This window comes from Vespa crabro, chromosome 4 (assembly GCF_910589235.1).
Source record: "Vespa crabro chromosome 4, iyVesCrab1.2, whole genome shotgun sequence".
In the NCBI taxonomy this organism is placed as follows: domain Eukaryota; kingdom Metazoa; phylum Arthropoda; class Insecta; order Hymenoptera; family Vespidae; genus Vespa; species Vespa crabro.
The window spans coordinates 8264419-8282693 of NC_060958.1; the positions used below are offsets into that span (position 1 = coordinate 8264419).

The following is an 18275-nucleotide window of genomic DNA, read 5'->3' on the forward strand; positions in this document are numbered from 1 at the left end:
TTTTTTTATTTACGTTTAGGTTATACGATGGTTAGGTTATACGACGGTTAAATTATACGATAATGCTAATAATAATAATAATAATAATAACAGTTGTCGAATTACGAGTTAATAGATTGAGAAAGAGATAGAGAGAAAAGAAAAAGTGTAATGTTTCTATAATCGTGAGAAATAGATTTAGATTTGAAATGGAAAAAGAGATGTGGGGGTGGAGCGATGGGTTACGTCGTCATGCGTCTGTGCAACCCTCTCGTCGGAAGCTTGTCGTCGGATTGGCCGGGTCGAGCCGAGACGTCCCGAAATTCAAGTGAGGAAGCGCCAGTTAGTGTAGCGACCGTGGAGTGCTTGGAAGCGCGCTATGTCTAACCGCGTAGACTCGTAGGATCTCTCGGTTTTTCTTTTTACCTCCCCCCTCCTTTCCCCTCTTCCGTTCCGTTAGTAAGTCCTTCATTAATATCTTTCTTTCTTTTTGTCTTTATTTATTTCGTCTTACACGATTGCGAGTGTATTAAAACGTCGACAAAGGAAACACATTATCAACGCACAGTTAATATCCCCTTTATCGTCGACGTTTCCCTTTTTCTTTTTTTTTTTCTTTTTTTTTGTTCTTTTTTGGATTATACTTTTTCTTCTTTTATTTCTTTGGAAGTTTACGTTTTCAGAGATCAAAGGAACTAGCTAGAAAAATAAGGCGAGCGCTTCATCAAATATCTAAGAAATAACGAACGGCAAGTTCATTCGATGAATTGTCCAATACAAAATGTTGCGACGTGACGCCGAAAGCGAATCATTTTGTGACGGTGAATCGGTAGTGATGATCAAGGAACCTAGCGGTCAACGTCGTTCCTATAGCCATCGTTGAGGGACCTCATTCGGTACTATGGCTGATAGCTGACGGATGGATTTCTCACGCTTTACGTTCTTGAAGCGTCGTCCACCGGGCTGAGGATCGAAGAACAGTGGAAGGTAATTATTATTTCACCCTATCGACGATCTAACTTTTCATTTTATTAAATATTACTCTTACGATATTAGATCTTATAGATCGTTGTATTTTTAGTTTTATTGCGTTTTTACGATTACACCTAACTCGTCCTATTGCTTTTTTTTCTCTCTCTCTTTTCTCTCTCTCTCTCTCTCTCTCTCTCTCTCTATCTCTTTCTTTTTCCATTGATTATTCTTTAGCTATGTCGTAAAATGTGTAACCATTCTTCTTTATTTTCCGTTTCCTTCCTTTCTTTTTTTTTCTTTTTTTCTGTGAATACTGAGAATTTTATTTTCTCTTTGTCTCTCTCTCTCTCTCTCTCTCTCTCTCTCTCTCTTTCTCTCTCTCTTTTTCTCTTTTTCTTTTTTTTTTATTTTTTTATTTTTCCTCAAAGAGAAATTCATCGATAAAATGAATTGTCAGGGAAATTACGAGAACGACAATTAGTTGAAAACGATATTACTGATCGAACGATATTCCAACGTATATTTTATTGTCGCTGTTTATCTATTTTATATATTACGAGTGTAATATTATTAAATGCAAGAATATTAGAAAATATATTAGAAATATAGTAAAAAAGTTAAAATAAATTGGAAGAAGACCACGAAAGGAAATTCTGTTGGTATCAGATACTCGACTAAACTTGTAGTTAAGGGTATACTCACGCGATGTAATATAAGTCAGACTAATGATAGTCAAAGTAAACACGTTTTAGCTTATTCACAGTTCTGTTTCAAAGTATAAAATAACGATCCCGAACTATTGTTAGATGATCCCTTTCGATGTCGTATCATTTCGATTAAATTTCTTGTTCGCTTTTTTTTTCAAAGTCTCTATTCGAAAGCTCTCCAATCGTGAAATCGATTATGAAGTTCGAATCTTTCGTATATATTATAAGTTTTAGATAGACGAACGTAAGTTATATATATATATATATATATATATATATATATATATATATATATAACTCGTAAATTTAAAAACTGGATGTTTCTTTCGAATCGATCGTACGATAATGTAGGAAGTCGTAGCCCAGGAAAACGTTGATCGGGCGTTTTGATATCAAGTTCCTGTGTTATAGTATAGCGCGTTGGTTCGATCGACAAAATGTCACATCGATAAGATTGTTCTTTATCATTTTTCAATTTTTTTTTTTTTTTTCTTTTACCTCTCCTGTCCGATTTATAGTTTTAACAGAAGGACTTCTAAACGACAATATGTCGCAGCTAGAAGAGAAATTGTGTCGATTATTTTGCGTTTTTACGAATATTATTTTAGAAAAGAAAATATCGACTTATATGGACATTTCGATTAAGGACGCGTATCATGGATTTCAATCTTTATCTCGTGATTTACATTAAAGGTATTATGATCTTTTAAAAATATTCATTTATAAATAATTTCTAATGATTTATATTTATTATGTATAATTTATGATTAAAAATGTGATTGAATTGGCAAAAGATTGGAAAGGAAAAATTGAATGGAATTGTATGAATTTGATTTTTATTCGATCATACGATCGATCGAATTTCTTTATTTTTATTTATTACTTTTACTTATATTTTGCGATAAATAAGAACAGAAGAAAAAGAAGACAACAACAAAAAAAAAAAAAAAAAAAGAACGAAGTCCCCCGAGTGTAATGAATTTTTCACGTGAAAACCATTAGCGAGAAGATTGTCAGGTTGAAAAGTAAATTTCTACTTCGACTTTTTTATATATATATATATATATATATTGTTATATATACCATGTTCTCTAAGATCGATGGATTCTTCTCTTTTATTTTCTTTCTTTCTTTCTTTTTTTTCTTTTTTTTTCTTTTTTTTTTTTTGTTTCGATTAGTGTTACATGCACACGTAAAAGCTGACACTCTTTTGTAAGCTTGTTTTCGAGCTTTTCTCGAAACGATTAAGATCTTGACTCGCGTCGTGTCTTGGCTAACTCTCGACAATCATGCACAACGTTGTTTCTATCTTTTGGTTAACTTACATATATAAACGAATCTTCCTTACTCGTTTACAGAAGAATATACAAAAGGTTAATAGATCAAATCGATTTAAATAGTTTATTTTTTTTTTTTTTTTTTACGAATTAAATTTTGATCGAACGAAGGAAAAATCTTATCGATTTTTTTTTATATTTATCGTTCGAAATAACGTAAGAGTTTGACTTTCAGAGTTTGATTTTCAGAGTTGGAAATCTTTTTCTATCATTTAAACGACGAACCGGAATGCGAATCTAACGTAGGAATGAAATGTCGTTAACGAGAAAACTTGCGAGGTGGAATGGCTTAATGACAGATCGATTGAAGATATATATATATATATAATAGAAGATATATATATATATATATATATATATATATATATATATAATAAATATTAAAGAAAAAAAAAGAGAGGAGAAAAAAAAAAGAATGAAAAAATTAAACAATAATGAAGAAAAAATGAAAAAAATAATAAAGAAAAGAAAACGAAGAAAAGCGAAAAGAAAATAGAATAAAAGGGCAATACTCATCGGTTATTACGTCGAACTTTATCCTTACTATCCGAAGATCCACAATAACGTCGTAAGCCTGCTGCTTTATTCTTCTTCCTTTTTTCGCCTCGTATTTTTTCCCTCGTAATTGCGTCGATGACGTACGAAATTTAATATATGATATCGGCAGGTATATATTTTCATTAGTTTCTTAAATTGCGAAATTCTTCGAACTATTTCTATCTGTCTCTTTCTCCTCTCTCTCTCTCTCTCTCTCTCTCCTTTTCTTTTTCTCTTTCGTTGAAAATATCCGACCACACGTAATGTTCACAGCTGCATGTTGGAGTTTGATTGGATCAACCGATAAGTTAACGTGAGTGTTGTGTTAGATGGTAACGGTATCTTCACAGGGTGGTATAATAATTGATAAAACATTTTATTCTTCTTCTAATATTTTATTAAGACAAAATGAATTAAAACTTGATAAAGTTATTAGATTCGGGTTAATTGGATTGTTGGATCTCGTTTTAATACTCTCTCTCTCTCTCTTTCTCTCGTTCTCTGTCTTTATATATATATATATATTTTCTAATTAACACGATTAAATTAATGTGATTAATAAGTAAAATACTCGATAAAGTTACAAATTTACGTATTTAGTAAGCGTATTATGTATTATAATATTGAGTATGAGCACCCGTTAGACACAGATTATATCTATGTATGCAGTATATACGTATGTAAGTAAGTAGATATCACATCAAGCACATATAAGGCTGCAGCCAGCGACATTGTAATCAAGTCTTTGATGTGGAGAAGTCCGAATTGTGTCACACATGCGCAAGTTACGTGATTAGCCTGAGAAAGCATATTCGTACTTTCCTGATATATATGTATATATATATATATATATATATATATATATATATATATATATGTATATGTATATGTATATTTTCTATTTCCGAGTTTGCAAACTTGGAAATTCTTGGTCAAGCTGTCACTCGGTTTCTTGTTGAAAGGAAACGTCCTTCAATTTATTTAATCAATGCAAGAGATTTCGATCCACGAAACGTTTGAAAATCGTTCCAATAATAACAATTCGATATTATAAATTTTTTTTTAACGTTAAATATTACAACTTTAAATAGATCGCGTAATGATAGCTACGACCAATTCATCGAAGTAAGAAATATGATTAATTTGTAAAAAATGTTTCAAAACTTTCCGATAAAATGTTTTTTGGGATTTAACGAGAATATCACGGTAAAAAAAAAATATTGACAAATGCTACTGTAGTAGAAAACGTATGACACAGTATTTCATTCGTTGGTTGACGATATTTTGTGTTTAATCCGATATTTAACTTTTTCAAGAAACCATAATCGTGCGTAGGGGCTCCGCAGTGTATATATCTCTTTGAACCCTTGTGAATAACATATCGCAGTGGCATACCAATCAGAATTCTACTTGTTTTGAATAGTATACGTCACAATGAAAGTGCATTGAAAATGCTTCAAAAGGCGAAACAGCGCATGAGCGTAATAGTCCTAGATAAATCGTAATATATAGCATATGCACACGTAACAGACCATACACATAGCAATGAACTGGATCGAGATGCGTTCGCATTGAGATGGTGATCTATTTGGTGAATGAATAATAGTACGTCAATTCGAATATAACAACAGTAGCAGCAATGACAACAACAACAACAACAAAAACAATAACAACAACAACAACAATAATAATAATAATACTAATAATAATAATAATAATAATAATAATAATAATAATAATAATAATAATAATAATAATAATAATAATAATAAAAATAACAACTGTGGAGAGTCTTATCGTTAGGTATAAAAATCCCAAGGATTAAGTTAAATTTCGTTCATAAAATAAATTTGCTTGCGTAGGATATGAATAAATTTACAAAATCGTTGGAACTTTTAAAAGTTAGTTTCGTCGTTTACTATTAGAGATAATTTCTTTCATAGATATATTAAAAAAGATTAAATCTGTTATAAATGAAATTACGTGTAAAATTAATTTAGTTACGTCAGTATAATTGATAAAAAATTTCGTTATTAGATGCATTACGTAAATACACGTGTATAGGTATTGACAAGTTTTAAGTAATTATACAACTCGTATATTAATATTTATAGATACACACACACACACACATTTCATAAACATATATATACATATAATATATAATATATTATGTGTGTGTATGTGTATGTATGTATGTGTATATATATAACCGTATCTATTATTATTAACATATTTGCTCGAAACAATGATAAGAGATTGAGCGAATACAAGAATTTATTTCCAATAAAATTCAATCGTATAAACACCCTCACACAAATACATACAAACATAAATATTGTACATTATTATTATTATTATTATTATTATTATTATTATTATTATTATTATTATTAATTTTATTATTATTAATTTTATTGTTATTATTATTATTATTATTATTATTATTATTAATTTTATTATTATAAATTTTATTGTTATTATTGTTATTATTATTATTATTATTATTATTATTATTATTATTATCAATGTTATTATTATTATTATTATAGAAAATACTTTTGGTTTTTTACTTTATTTTGTGTGCGCATGCGTGTATGCTCGTATATACATACGTATTTTTGTCATTAATCAAGAAAAATATAAATCATTATGCGACAAATAAAACGCGATTAACGTTAACGATGTCTCATTTCGTAAAACGAGCTCTCTCATAAAGTAAATTCGTCGGTGAAGCAATTAAACGTTTCCACGCATTTTACGCGTGTATATGTAGTTGTGAAAGAGGATCAAGAGAGAAATTCGATCGTTGAATTTGAATTTGATCAGGGCGAGATAGAGAGATAGGGAAATAGATAGATAGAGGCAGGGAGACAGAGAGAGAGAGAGAGAGAGAGAGAGACAAAGATAGGAGACGTGGTTGGCAGGTGTTCACAGGGTATCCTGCGGCGCAGGTTTAGAGGGGGTTTGGAAAGTATGGGTGGACGTGGGAGGGTGAGAGCAGGGGTGGTTATATATAGTAACGTGCCCGGGGCATCGATCGACGAACCTACTGAGCCTGGGAGAGCACGCGGATTCGGCACTGTTCTCTCTCTCTCTCTCTCTCTCTCTCTCTATTTCTGTCTCTCTCTCTCTCTCTCTCTTTCTCTCTTTCTGTCTCTCTCTCTCTCTCTCTCTCTCTCCCTCTCTCTCTCTCTCTTTATCTCTGTCTATCTCTTTTTGTCTGTCTCATATACCCTCTCGAAACTTCGAGCTTATGAAACGTCGTGTAACTTATATTCTCTCTTTCTCTTTGTTTTTCTCTTCGATTCTATCATGAACTTGCGTGCTAACCGAAAAGTCCAAGACAAACGAACAGACAGACAGATTGACAGAGAGAGAGAGATAGATAGAGAGGGAGAGAGAGAGAGAGAGAGAGAGAGAGAGAAAGGGAGAGAAAATTATTATCACGAGAAAGCAAAGGATGATAAACAATGTTTGGATTGGCCATTCGAGCTCGACGTTATAAATCAGAAGAAGATGAAACATTAGATCGGTGAAAGAGAATTGCTTTGGGGAATCACCTCTCGTGCAATTGGTCTCCCTCTTCGATCAAGAGAGAGAACGCTTGCGACTTGTTGCATTTCGGCAAAGCCCGACTGCTGGACCGCAGACGATGCTTTTCCTACGCATATCTGTACATACGTAGATATATGTTACATTTCGCACCTATACATACACATACACACATATACATATATATTTATATATATTTATATCTATATCTATATGCATATATATATCCGTGTATGTATATATATATATATATATATATATATCAATATAGCGTTTGCATATGTCGTATCTTGCATCCCGAAGCTCATTAAAATCCTAAGCTTTTTGTTTGTTCAATATTAATTGCAAATTCATCCCACCTGGGAATAAAAAGGAAAATCTCTTTTATCTCTGGACATGTTTATTCGTCGAATATAACCGACGATTTCGATTTGTCGATGAAATGGCATATGACGTATTGGAACGAAATGACCCAATATTTTATTCCATTTCATTATTATTATTATTATTATTATTATTATTATTATTATTATTATTATTATTATTATTATTATTATTATTATTATTATTGTTATTATTATTATTATTATTATTATCTGTTATTATCTGTTATTATTATTTCTTCTTTTTTTTCTTTCTTTTAATGATGTTATTTTAAAACGTTGAAGTGTGTCGCCTTTGATATTTTTTCGAGAAACTTATTTAGATTGACGGTAATCGCCAAGAGTATTGTTCTCTAGTGGTCACGGATTAGAAAAGTGGAGTAAAAATTATTCGAGGAAAAAAAGGAAAAGAAAAAAGAAAAAAAGAAAAAACAAAAGAAAAGAGGAAAAAATGAATATATACAAGGGAGATACACGCGAGAATGATAAGTATCGTCGTGATGGTCACGTTCGTCGTATTTCCTTTTCAATTGCGTGTATGCATGGATGTATTACATGATAATAGAAATCTTTAATATGATCTAAATTTGTTCTACGACGTGTTATTGTTCTACGGCGATTGAATTAAATTAATTGAATTAAAAAAAAAAATTCGTTAGAAAAATTATATTAGATAAAAATATTGAAAGTTCGAACGTCGTCGGTTTTATGGGGTAGCAAATTTCTATGAAGAGACCTTACAGTTTACAGTGTACACCCTTTGTCTCCTCGGCAAAGGAAATACTCTGGAACGAGCGTTCTCCCTCGTTCGAGCTGTACAAAGTGCTTCGCGATATTAACCTTGCCGTGCAGCTTGCACTCCAATTTGTTGGTACGAGAAGCGTACTACGACGATGAAAAGAGGAGTGAGAGGGAGAGGAAGAAGAATAAGAAGAAGAAGAAGAAGTGGAAGAAAAGGAAGAGGAAAAGGAGAATATAGAGTTCGGTTCCTTGACGTTTCATAGAAATGCATTTTTCTTAGATTTTCTTAGACTTATTTTCCAAACGTATTATTGTACTATTGTTAGCAGAATCTTTGAAATAGAGAGAGAGAGAGAGAGAGAGAGAGAGAGAGAGAGAGAGAGACAGTAGTTTTATTAGTATTATATTATGGAAAACTCTTTTACGCTCTAGTTTCAACAAGATATATATATATATATATATATATATATATATATATATACAGAGAAAGAGAGAGAGAGAGAGAGAGAGGGAAAGAGAGAGAAATATAGAGAAATATAGAGAAACCACTCATCGGTTTATCTCCATTAAGTTCTAGAAATTGAACGTTTTCTTAGAACAGAGCATACACCACAGCATTTTCCATGCACAAAGAAAGACTCGAGACCACAAGCCTATGATCACAAGCTTTCCACTATACGAATATCCAATTTACGTAAATTCAACAAATTGCTGGAATTAATACCCGGAGATTCGCATCAATTTCTCATCTTTCTGTTTGCTTGCTTGTTTGTTTGTTCGTTAGTCTGCCTTTTTGTTTGTCCATCTGTCTGTTCGTTTGTTTTTTTTTCTTTATTTTTTTTTTTTTCTTTATTTTCCCTTCTTATTTTTATAAGCTAAACCATATAAACCCTCGGGATCGTTAAATCGAACGGATCTTTTGACCGTACGTTTCCCTTTGCGTGATTATCGAAGCTCGGTCAGTCTCGGATCGAATCGCAATTAACCAAATAAGTATGTTTCTTTTGCATAATAATTTGCATGTAATACATGTACACGTTCCGATCACGTTATACGTAGAATTTTCCATCTAGATACAAGTATATTCGCTTCTAATACTTCCTTAATAAGATTGCGGTTTAATACTATATCTTAATTGTCTTTACCGTCTCTACCTACGTCAGTGTTTCGTAAATTATAACAACGTAATATCGTAGAATAGATTAAGATGAGAGGGTGGGGGTTGGGGAGGAGGAGGATGGGAACTTGTCATATAATTTTCTAATTCCTAGCAATGTGAATTCATGTACATAGTTAAGTATATACATACAAACATATATATATATATATATATATATATATATATATATATATATATATTACTAAGATTTTTACTTTTCGCCAAGTAAACTTTGTGAGAAAAAAATAACTTTTGTCGTTTAAAATTTCAAAGAATTTCTCTACCCGTGAACTTTTTATTATTTTCTTTTTTTTCCCCTTCTTCGTCTTCTTTTTCTTTTGTTTTTCTATCTTCCATTCTTTCTTTTTTTTTCTCTCTCTCTCTCTTTTTTACGATCCCTCGTGTCGTTGCCGACGAAGATGAGCTAAAACTTTGTTGTTATCAGTAATAGGAGAACGTACGCGATAACGGGCTTTAAAACGTGCAAAGCCGATAGAAAGTAAGCCATATTGCTTTTTTCTTTTCTTTTCTTTTCTTTTTTTTTCTTTTTTTTTCTCTTCTTCCTCTTCTTCCATGCGTATGCGCGTGAATTACTAGTCTGTGAAGAAGGGTGAAAAAAAAAAAGAAAATATATTAGGGCGAAGTAAATCAACTGGAGAGTTTTTTTTTTTTTTTCAAGAAAGTTCGATCAAAATGCATCCTGTGTGAAGGAAAGCTTTACATTAACTTCACGTATCCAGTGTAATTTTGTTTAGATTCTTTACGTGTCGATGGTCCTCGACTTTAATATTCCTGTTAAAACTTGAAAAATGATTTATTTTCGATTTCGTTTTCCCGATAGGGAAGGAGAGAAAAAAGAGAACGTGTAAATATATTATACCAGATGAAAATATCTAATGTCAAGATCATTTTAGCTTTCATTTATAATCTCTGCTACCGTGGGGAATCCATTTTATAAAGTTTGCTAACTCGAATTTTTTTCTTTTCTCTTCGACTTATTATCTTTCTCTGTCTCTCTGTCTCTCTATTTCTCTCTCTCTCTCTCTCTCGATATATATATATATATATATATATATATATATATATTCGTCTTTTTTCGTATAAAACAGATACTCTCTGGTTATATCTATACGCGATACATTGAATTACAGCGCCACCGGATCTTCCTGTACGTGTCTCTCGTTCTTCTCTTGGCGAATCAACATTTTTCGTTGCGCGTCGAGAATTTTAAAACTTTCTAGAGAAATGCCATTTCGTGATTTCGTATTATATCGCGAACAATGACGCTTAATTTGTGAAAGAGGGAAGGTTGAATTAAAATGATTAACGATTTAAAATATCACGTATATACGTACATATATATTTCATAGAGAATTATCTCAGCTTTGAGATATATATTTAGATGAAAGCGTAAACTTTATCCTTCCATCTATCCATCCATCCTTCCTTCCTTCCTTTCTTCCTTCCTTCCTTCCTTCCTTCATTCCTTCATTTCTTTCTGGGAATAATTTTAACAGAAGACAAGTATTTCTAGGTTGTGTAAACGCGTAACGAAAATCATTCTCTTAAACAAATATGAGTCCTTTGAGAATGTATATTTCAATATAAAGTGACGCCATCCCATCAACGTTCTACTCTTATCAGCTGGAAATCGCGATCAATAATGTCCGTATAAAAGATAAAATACCTCTTGTTTTCTTTTTTTTTTTCTTCATTTCTTGTTGAATCTAGGTTTACACGTGGCGTAACACGTTCTTTCCTTTTTATTTCTTTTTTATTTTATTTTATTTTATTTTTTTTTTTTTTTTTTTTTTTTAATAGAACACTTTCTGTTCTTTATTTATTCTATCTTTGTTCATATAACACATTAACGTAATTATCTATCTATGTATGTATCTAATATATGCATGTATGTATGCATATACATATATATACACACACATATATATATATATATATATATATATATATGACGCGACAATTTATTTTCGTCTAGTTGAATCACTACGTCGTACATGTTAAATGTTATATAGTTGATAAAAGAGGAAAACGGAGGAGGGTAATAATTATATTTATGTACAAGAGAGAGAGAGAGAGAGAGAGAGAGAGAGAGAGAGAGAGAGAGAGAGAGAGAGTAGATAATTACTATCGATTACTCGCGGACTCATGCACGAACGACTTGGTTTAAACGAGGCTCACCTGTTGCTAAACTGATGCCTGATCTCTCTCGAAGCATTTTACGATCGATTAAATGAAATGAAATTTTGTTAAAAGTTAATCATGAAATCTTTGAAAAGATAAATATCACATCATGTCTGTCATCATAAGATTAAAAATCATAGTCATCCTCTTATTTGTTTATCGAATGATAATACATACGTAAAATACATATCTACGTAGATTTAGTTAGTTATCGAACGTATTAACGATGTAAAATTTGTCATTGCGACGTTAATGGACCTGGATTTTCACGTGTTAATGATAGGTAATTTCTACGGGGGAAACAAGAAACGAACGTGGCACGTGCTATATTAAATAAAGGCACGCCATTGCTAGCGCGAAAATGGGATCGAGTGGTCTCGCGTTGGAGCCTTCGGTAAACTCGTGATATTACTCGAGTCTCACTAATGGTGGATCGAAGATAACGTCGAAGTAGAGACACTCGACCACTAACCTGTATAATGTCATCTCGCTTATTGTTAATGGATTATTGTTGGTTTTTATAAAACCCGTTATGGAGTACATTAACGATCGTCGAATGTTTTTGATCAAATAACTTTGAGAACGTTCGTAGGAGTTCATTCGATAGAAATTGTAGGCCATTGCTTTTTTTTTTTTTTAATATTGCGTTTCTCAATACGTTTTACCGATGCGCGATATCGCGATTATTTTTTCTTTACGTTACGACGGCTAGACCTATTTCTCGTCCTCATTGCTTGGCAGGTTAATACGAGCTTTATAGTCTGTATTTGATTTTACGCGCGCGCGCGAGAGAGAGAGACAGAGACAGAGAGAGAGAGAGAGAGAGAGAGAGAGAGAGAACGAGTTTCACGTCACTCGGAGAATTTCATCGAGCATTTACAACGTCCTTAGGTGGAATATTTTTATTTTAGTTGACAATGATTTTTCGAATACCTTGAAAATTTCAATAGAAATGTTTTGCTCCAATTGAAATTTTGATTCTCTCTGTCTCTCTTATTATATCTCTATCTCTATCTCTATCTCTATCTCTCTCCCTCTTATTATCTCTCTCTCTCTCTCTCTCTCTCTCTCTCTTTCTTATACAAGTAATGATCGCATTTAAGGTTACTTGTAGTTAAGTTCGCGTGTTAAACGCAACTCTCTCCTTCCGAGGCTACGCTTCTAAAGTTACGACGATTGGGGCTACGATGTAAAGAGAAGGTAAAGTAGCGCAATTTGGGTGTGTGCCGCTTAATATCTTACATTGGTGAAACTTTGAAGGTAACGACGTGAAAGTAACGAATTTGAAATACGTCTTTTCGTTTTATCTATATATAATACATACGTACGTACGTATATCAACCTTCCACGTCAAATTAACTTCAAACACAATTGATTTGTATGTGTGTGTGTGCGTGTATGTAAGTGTATGTATGTGTGTATATCTATATCTATAATATCTATATATATATTTTCTATAATACATTTATTTTGTTATTTGTGTTAAATCGTTTATATCTAGGTAAAAAAAGAAAAAAGAAAAAAGAAAGAAAAAAAGAAGAAAAAAAAAAAGAAAATAGAACATGTTCACATTACGTTCATCGATCTTTGATTTATGATAGCAAGACAAATGACATCGAATCTATTTGAAGCCTGGTATACTAATTAGCGTAATTCGCTGTTAGACCTTATGCATCCTTGCTTTCTAATCGATGATCACATGCTGGGTTAAACATTTCTCACTATAATTAATAGTTAGATGGACTAGCCAATGGTCTTGGAACTATAATATATATAATTAGATTAGATTCGTGGAAGACGAATGAGATTGTACATATATACATAGTACATGTAATATATTATATACATAGATAGATTTCAAATAGAACGAGGGAAAAGTCAATTAATCATTTTATTAACGATCAAAATACCAAAGTAAGAGTTATAAATCGTGAAAGTAAATGGGAGTCAAGTTCTTACAGAATCGATGGTTAATTTTAATAAGACTGGATAGTTCTTCTCTCTCTCACTCTCTCTCTCTCTCTCTCTCTCTCTCTCTCTCTCTCTCTCTTTCTCTTTCTCTTTCTCTCTCTTACTATTTCTCTAATGATTTTAGTCTTTCAAGTAGATACTTGAGAACTCACGAACTTTCTATAACGACTCTTCTCTTCATTTTCAAAGTCGAATTCACGTAATAAAGTCTCATACGACTTTTGTTAATGTTTATTTCAAGACGAGAATAATAAAACGATACGTAAATGAACTCGAACATGATTGTTGACCTTATGTTTCTTATTATTTCTTTGTTAAATATCAGAGAACATGTCAAAATAATTGATTGTATGTATGCATGCATGTACATGGCTTTATTCTTTTTTTCGATTTAATTTGTTCATTATCATTCCATAAGAATAAAGATAAGGGAAAAAAAGAAAGAAAGAAGGAGAGAGAGAAAGAGAGAGAGAGAGAGAGAGAGAGAGAGAGAAAAACTTGCTTTTTTTGTTATCTTTTAACGGAGTTCTCTCGAAACTACAATCGATATCCGATACTTGTTGCTTCGGAAATGATTTCCGGGGAAAATATATGCGATTCGATGTGACCTTTGTTCCCTCGATCTTTTTCAATATTTTATATATATATATATATATATATATATATATATATATATATATGTATGAGGATATTAGATGAGAATGTCGTCAAATATCGAATAAAGATTTAATAGCATTCGAAAAAGCAAATGTCCGTCTCTCTATATCTCTTTTTTTCTTTCTCTTTTTCTTTCTCTCTATCCTTATTTCTCACTTTCTCTTTCTCTTTCTCTCTATCTCTATATCTACCTCTATATCTCCATTTTTTTCTCAACTTTTATATATGTACATATCTTCCACGTGCTTGATTTTAAAAGTTTATCTTAACGTAGGAAGATCAACAGAAAGATTTTTCTTACCCTTTTCATTTTTCTACTTCCTCTCTTCTTCGTCCTCTTTTTCAATTTTTCTTTTTTTCTTTTTCTCTTTTTCTCTTTTTCTCTTTTTTTTTTCTTCTTCTTCTTTGTCTCTTCTTCTCCTTCTTCTCTTCTTCGTCTTCTTCCTATTTCTTTCTTTTTTTTTTTTTTTCTATCTTTCTTTTTCTTTTTTTACCCGTCAGGCACGTACCAGAGATAATTTATAATTTTCCGAGGGTTAGAAAACTGAAATTACTGAGAGGAAAATCTTCGTAGGGATTAAAAATGGAAAAAGACGGGGATTACTTGGGATTAAATGGATCTTTGACTTTTACGATTCGCGAATCGGTCCTTGGTTTCTTTAACGACGGCGACGATGACACGGATCAACATTTTATGATGAAATTTCATGAAAAAGGCCATGAAAGAATATCGATTCTGTTGCGTTTTATGAATTTAATGTAATGGATAGAATTACTTATTTTTCTCTTTCCTTTTTTTTTTTTTTTTCTTTTCTTTTCTATCCATTCGCGAGAGACGCGAATAATTTGATATTATTAACGAAATAATCATCGTATACCTCCAAGAAAACGTGCTGTGCGTTATATATACTATATTTACTATATTTTATGTATGTATGTATGTATACTCCTACAAATTTTCATTAGTAGATATTAAATTATATTCATGATCGTACTATAATCTGAATTTCTCGTTTGCACATAAATATTCCTATTAAATTTCGCTAGAATTATTACGATTTCTTTTTTTTTTTTTTATATATATTATAGTAATAGCAACACCAGTACCAGCACAGCAGTACCAACAGTGGCTACGTACGCGTGCATCAAGACGCTGATGTTTTATAAAGTAATAATATCCGAGAAAGAAACTTTATCTGGAGTTTTCTTCCTTTTTCTATTTTTTTTTCTTTTTTCTTTTTTTTTTTTATCTTTTTTTATGATTGAATTAAATTTAATTAATTCGAGCGTATCGATTATGCATATACATACATACATACATACATACATACATACATACATACATACATACATACATACATATATACATATATATACATACACGAAGACGTAAAATTATCGATACTAATATGTCTCGGATGATCGAAAGAGACGTGAGATCTTTCTCTTTTTTTTTCTTTTTTTTCTTTTTTTTTTTAATTGTTTTAATTAAAGCAGTGTAAAATCGCGATCGCTATCAGAGAGCTTATTCGAGTATTATAATGGAAAAAGAAATGCACTCCATTTTTTTTCATGTTTTGAAACGAATGGATAATTTTAATTTTCTACTTCGGATGTTATAGAGCGGGATAGAGTGGGAGAAAGATAGATAGAGAGAGAGAGAGAGAGAGAGAGAGAGAAAGAGAGGGCGGGAGGAGGGGTTATACTCAGAACTAATGACAGAAATTCCTTATTTACGATTTCTACTCCTTACGAAAGATTTTCTTTTGCAACGATAAAATAAACGATTATTTGCTCGATCAGGGAGAGAGAGAGAGAGAGAGAGAGAGACTTGAATCGGTCGTTCGAACGTCCTCGCTATTTACTTTGGAATTCGTTCGTGGATCGATACGTGGATGTTAAGAGGAAGCTGTGTAGTATGAAAAGGAGGAATGGGTGGGGCGAAGCGAATAATTTGCATATTCGTCATTCCATTTATTCCAATTAGCTTTATGTAGATCCTTCGTAAGGTACTCTATATCTGTCTGTCTATCTGTCTATCTGCCTCCCTCCCTCTCTCTCTCTCTCTCTCTCTCTCTCTGTGTGTATATCTGTCTCTCTCATTGGTAAGCAAATGAACCATTTATATTTTTGTTAATATCTCCAATGATATGTGATTATCCATTTGATGCTTCTAATAAGAATTTTTATAAGCTATAAAAAGAAAACGTACGAGACAATGTCAGTTGAAAAAATTAATTATTTTTTGCTCTTTACGAGTAAACGTGAATCAAGCTATATTTCGTTCTTAAGTTATACACATACATATGTAGATAATATACAAGTATATTCATATTTACCTATCTCTCTTTTATATATATATATATATATAAGGATATATATAAGGATGTATTTAGCAACAGGGAGCAACAGGGTGTTGATATATCCAGAAACGTTTCTAGAACATCCGAGAGATTGAATTCAACGTTGGTAATATTAAATGGTCCGTAAAGTTTTATCGTCTAACAGGAAAAATCTTTTTGCGAGTGTATGTCTTATCTCATAAATTAAATCTTACATCGTGAAAACGTGAGTTCGTATTCAATTAACGACAGATCGGCGAATCACGTTCTTTCGTTCGTTCGTTCGTGTTAATTTGTTCATTAAACCGAGCGTTCTCATTCATTGAAATCTCATAATTATTCAATTTCACTTCCTTTGTGCGTAAGGCAAACGAATTTTCTTCGCTTCCTTTGACACGTGTGTTCATGAATATTAAATTTGGTTCTGTCCACGATGAGCCAGAAGATAGAGCGAGATGAGAGAAAGAGATGGAGGATGGTTGTAGCGGGATGGGTGAGTGTGTGTGTGTGTGTGTGTGTGTGTATGAAGAGCGGAGGGGGAGGAGGAGGACTATATTTTCCAAGAATGTACTTGCAATGAAAGCAACCACAATTATATTCATCAGTCATCGGGAGAAAAGCTACGTTGGGTTTATGATCTTTTTTTTTTTTATTTTACAATAATCTAAATGACCTTCAAGAAATATAATACCAATGTTTTATTTATGTATTACGTGTACTTTCGATATTACTTGTGACTATATAAAACAATGTCATATATAAATATATATATACACGTATGGGTCATACTGGAGAATACAATGTCATTGTAACAATAGATATCGGATAGATGTTTCCGATTTTCTTCTGTACAATTCAGAGAGTTAGATGAACTAATCCTTTCTACAAGGAGTTCCTGCATTTTCAATAGCTTATTCAGATTCAAGAACATTAGTATCAGTGAGAGAAGTTATATAACTATAATATATATACATATACATTTATATAATATACATACATATAATATACATTCAAAGGTGTTTATTCAAAATTGTCGATTCGTATTCACGCGAGTATCTACATATTATCTAAATTAGTTACCAGATCGATTTAGTACGACTTTTGAAATTCGATTAAGTACCTTTCGCCTTGGTGAAACGGGAACGTGACGTAGACTTAAAAATACAGCGTGAAAATCGATACTTTGTATGCAGCAGGCTTATCTCGATTGTCCCTGGTGACTGATAGTCGCTCGACTCGAGGCCTAATGAAAGCGGAACTACGAAATCACGATATTGCGAGGGTACTCTATAACAGAGAAATATATTCTTTCCGTTACTCTATTTTAGATCAATTAATAGCGTCGCTTTCCGTTAGAAAAAGAATATATATATATATATATATGAAAAATGCAATCGATAAACAATCTGTTTCTGTCTCTCTCTCTCTCTCTCTCTCTTTCTCTTGTTTCTTTCTCCCTTGTTCTCTCTTCGGGAACATTCCAGGTCGATAATATTTGAGAGAACCGACGATCCTGACGAATTTCCGCTTCGAGGAAACCATCACTATGGTGTAAACTCAATTAAGCTTGAATTCTAAGTTGGGCTTGCTCGGATACGATTGCCGGATATCCGTTTTGGCCGATGGCGTTGCGATATAATCAAGTTATTCTTGAAAAAAAATAATGTTCGTTGTCGGAAATTTGCTTTTGAAAGTTTGTCTGCATATATAAAAGAACAGATATATGTACACAG

At 32.0% G+C, this 18275-nt stretch overlaps 1 long non-coding RNA gene across 1 annotated transcript in view; it reads left to right on the top strand.

The window, feature by feature from the left end:
* The first annotated feature begins 304 nt into the window (after positions 1-304).
* Positions 305-18275, top strand: part of LOC124423670 — a 29598-nt gene continuing 11627 nt past the window's right edge. Inside the window, exons 1-2 of the long non-coding RNA XR_006942131.1 lie at positions 305-378; positions 663-966. This is a non-coding gene — a long non-coding RNA (uncharacterized LOC124423670). The remainder of the gene's footprint in view (positions 379-662; positions 967-18275) is intronic.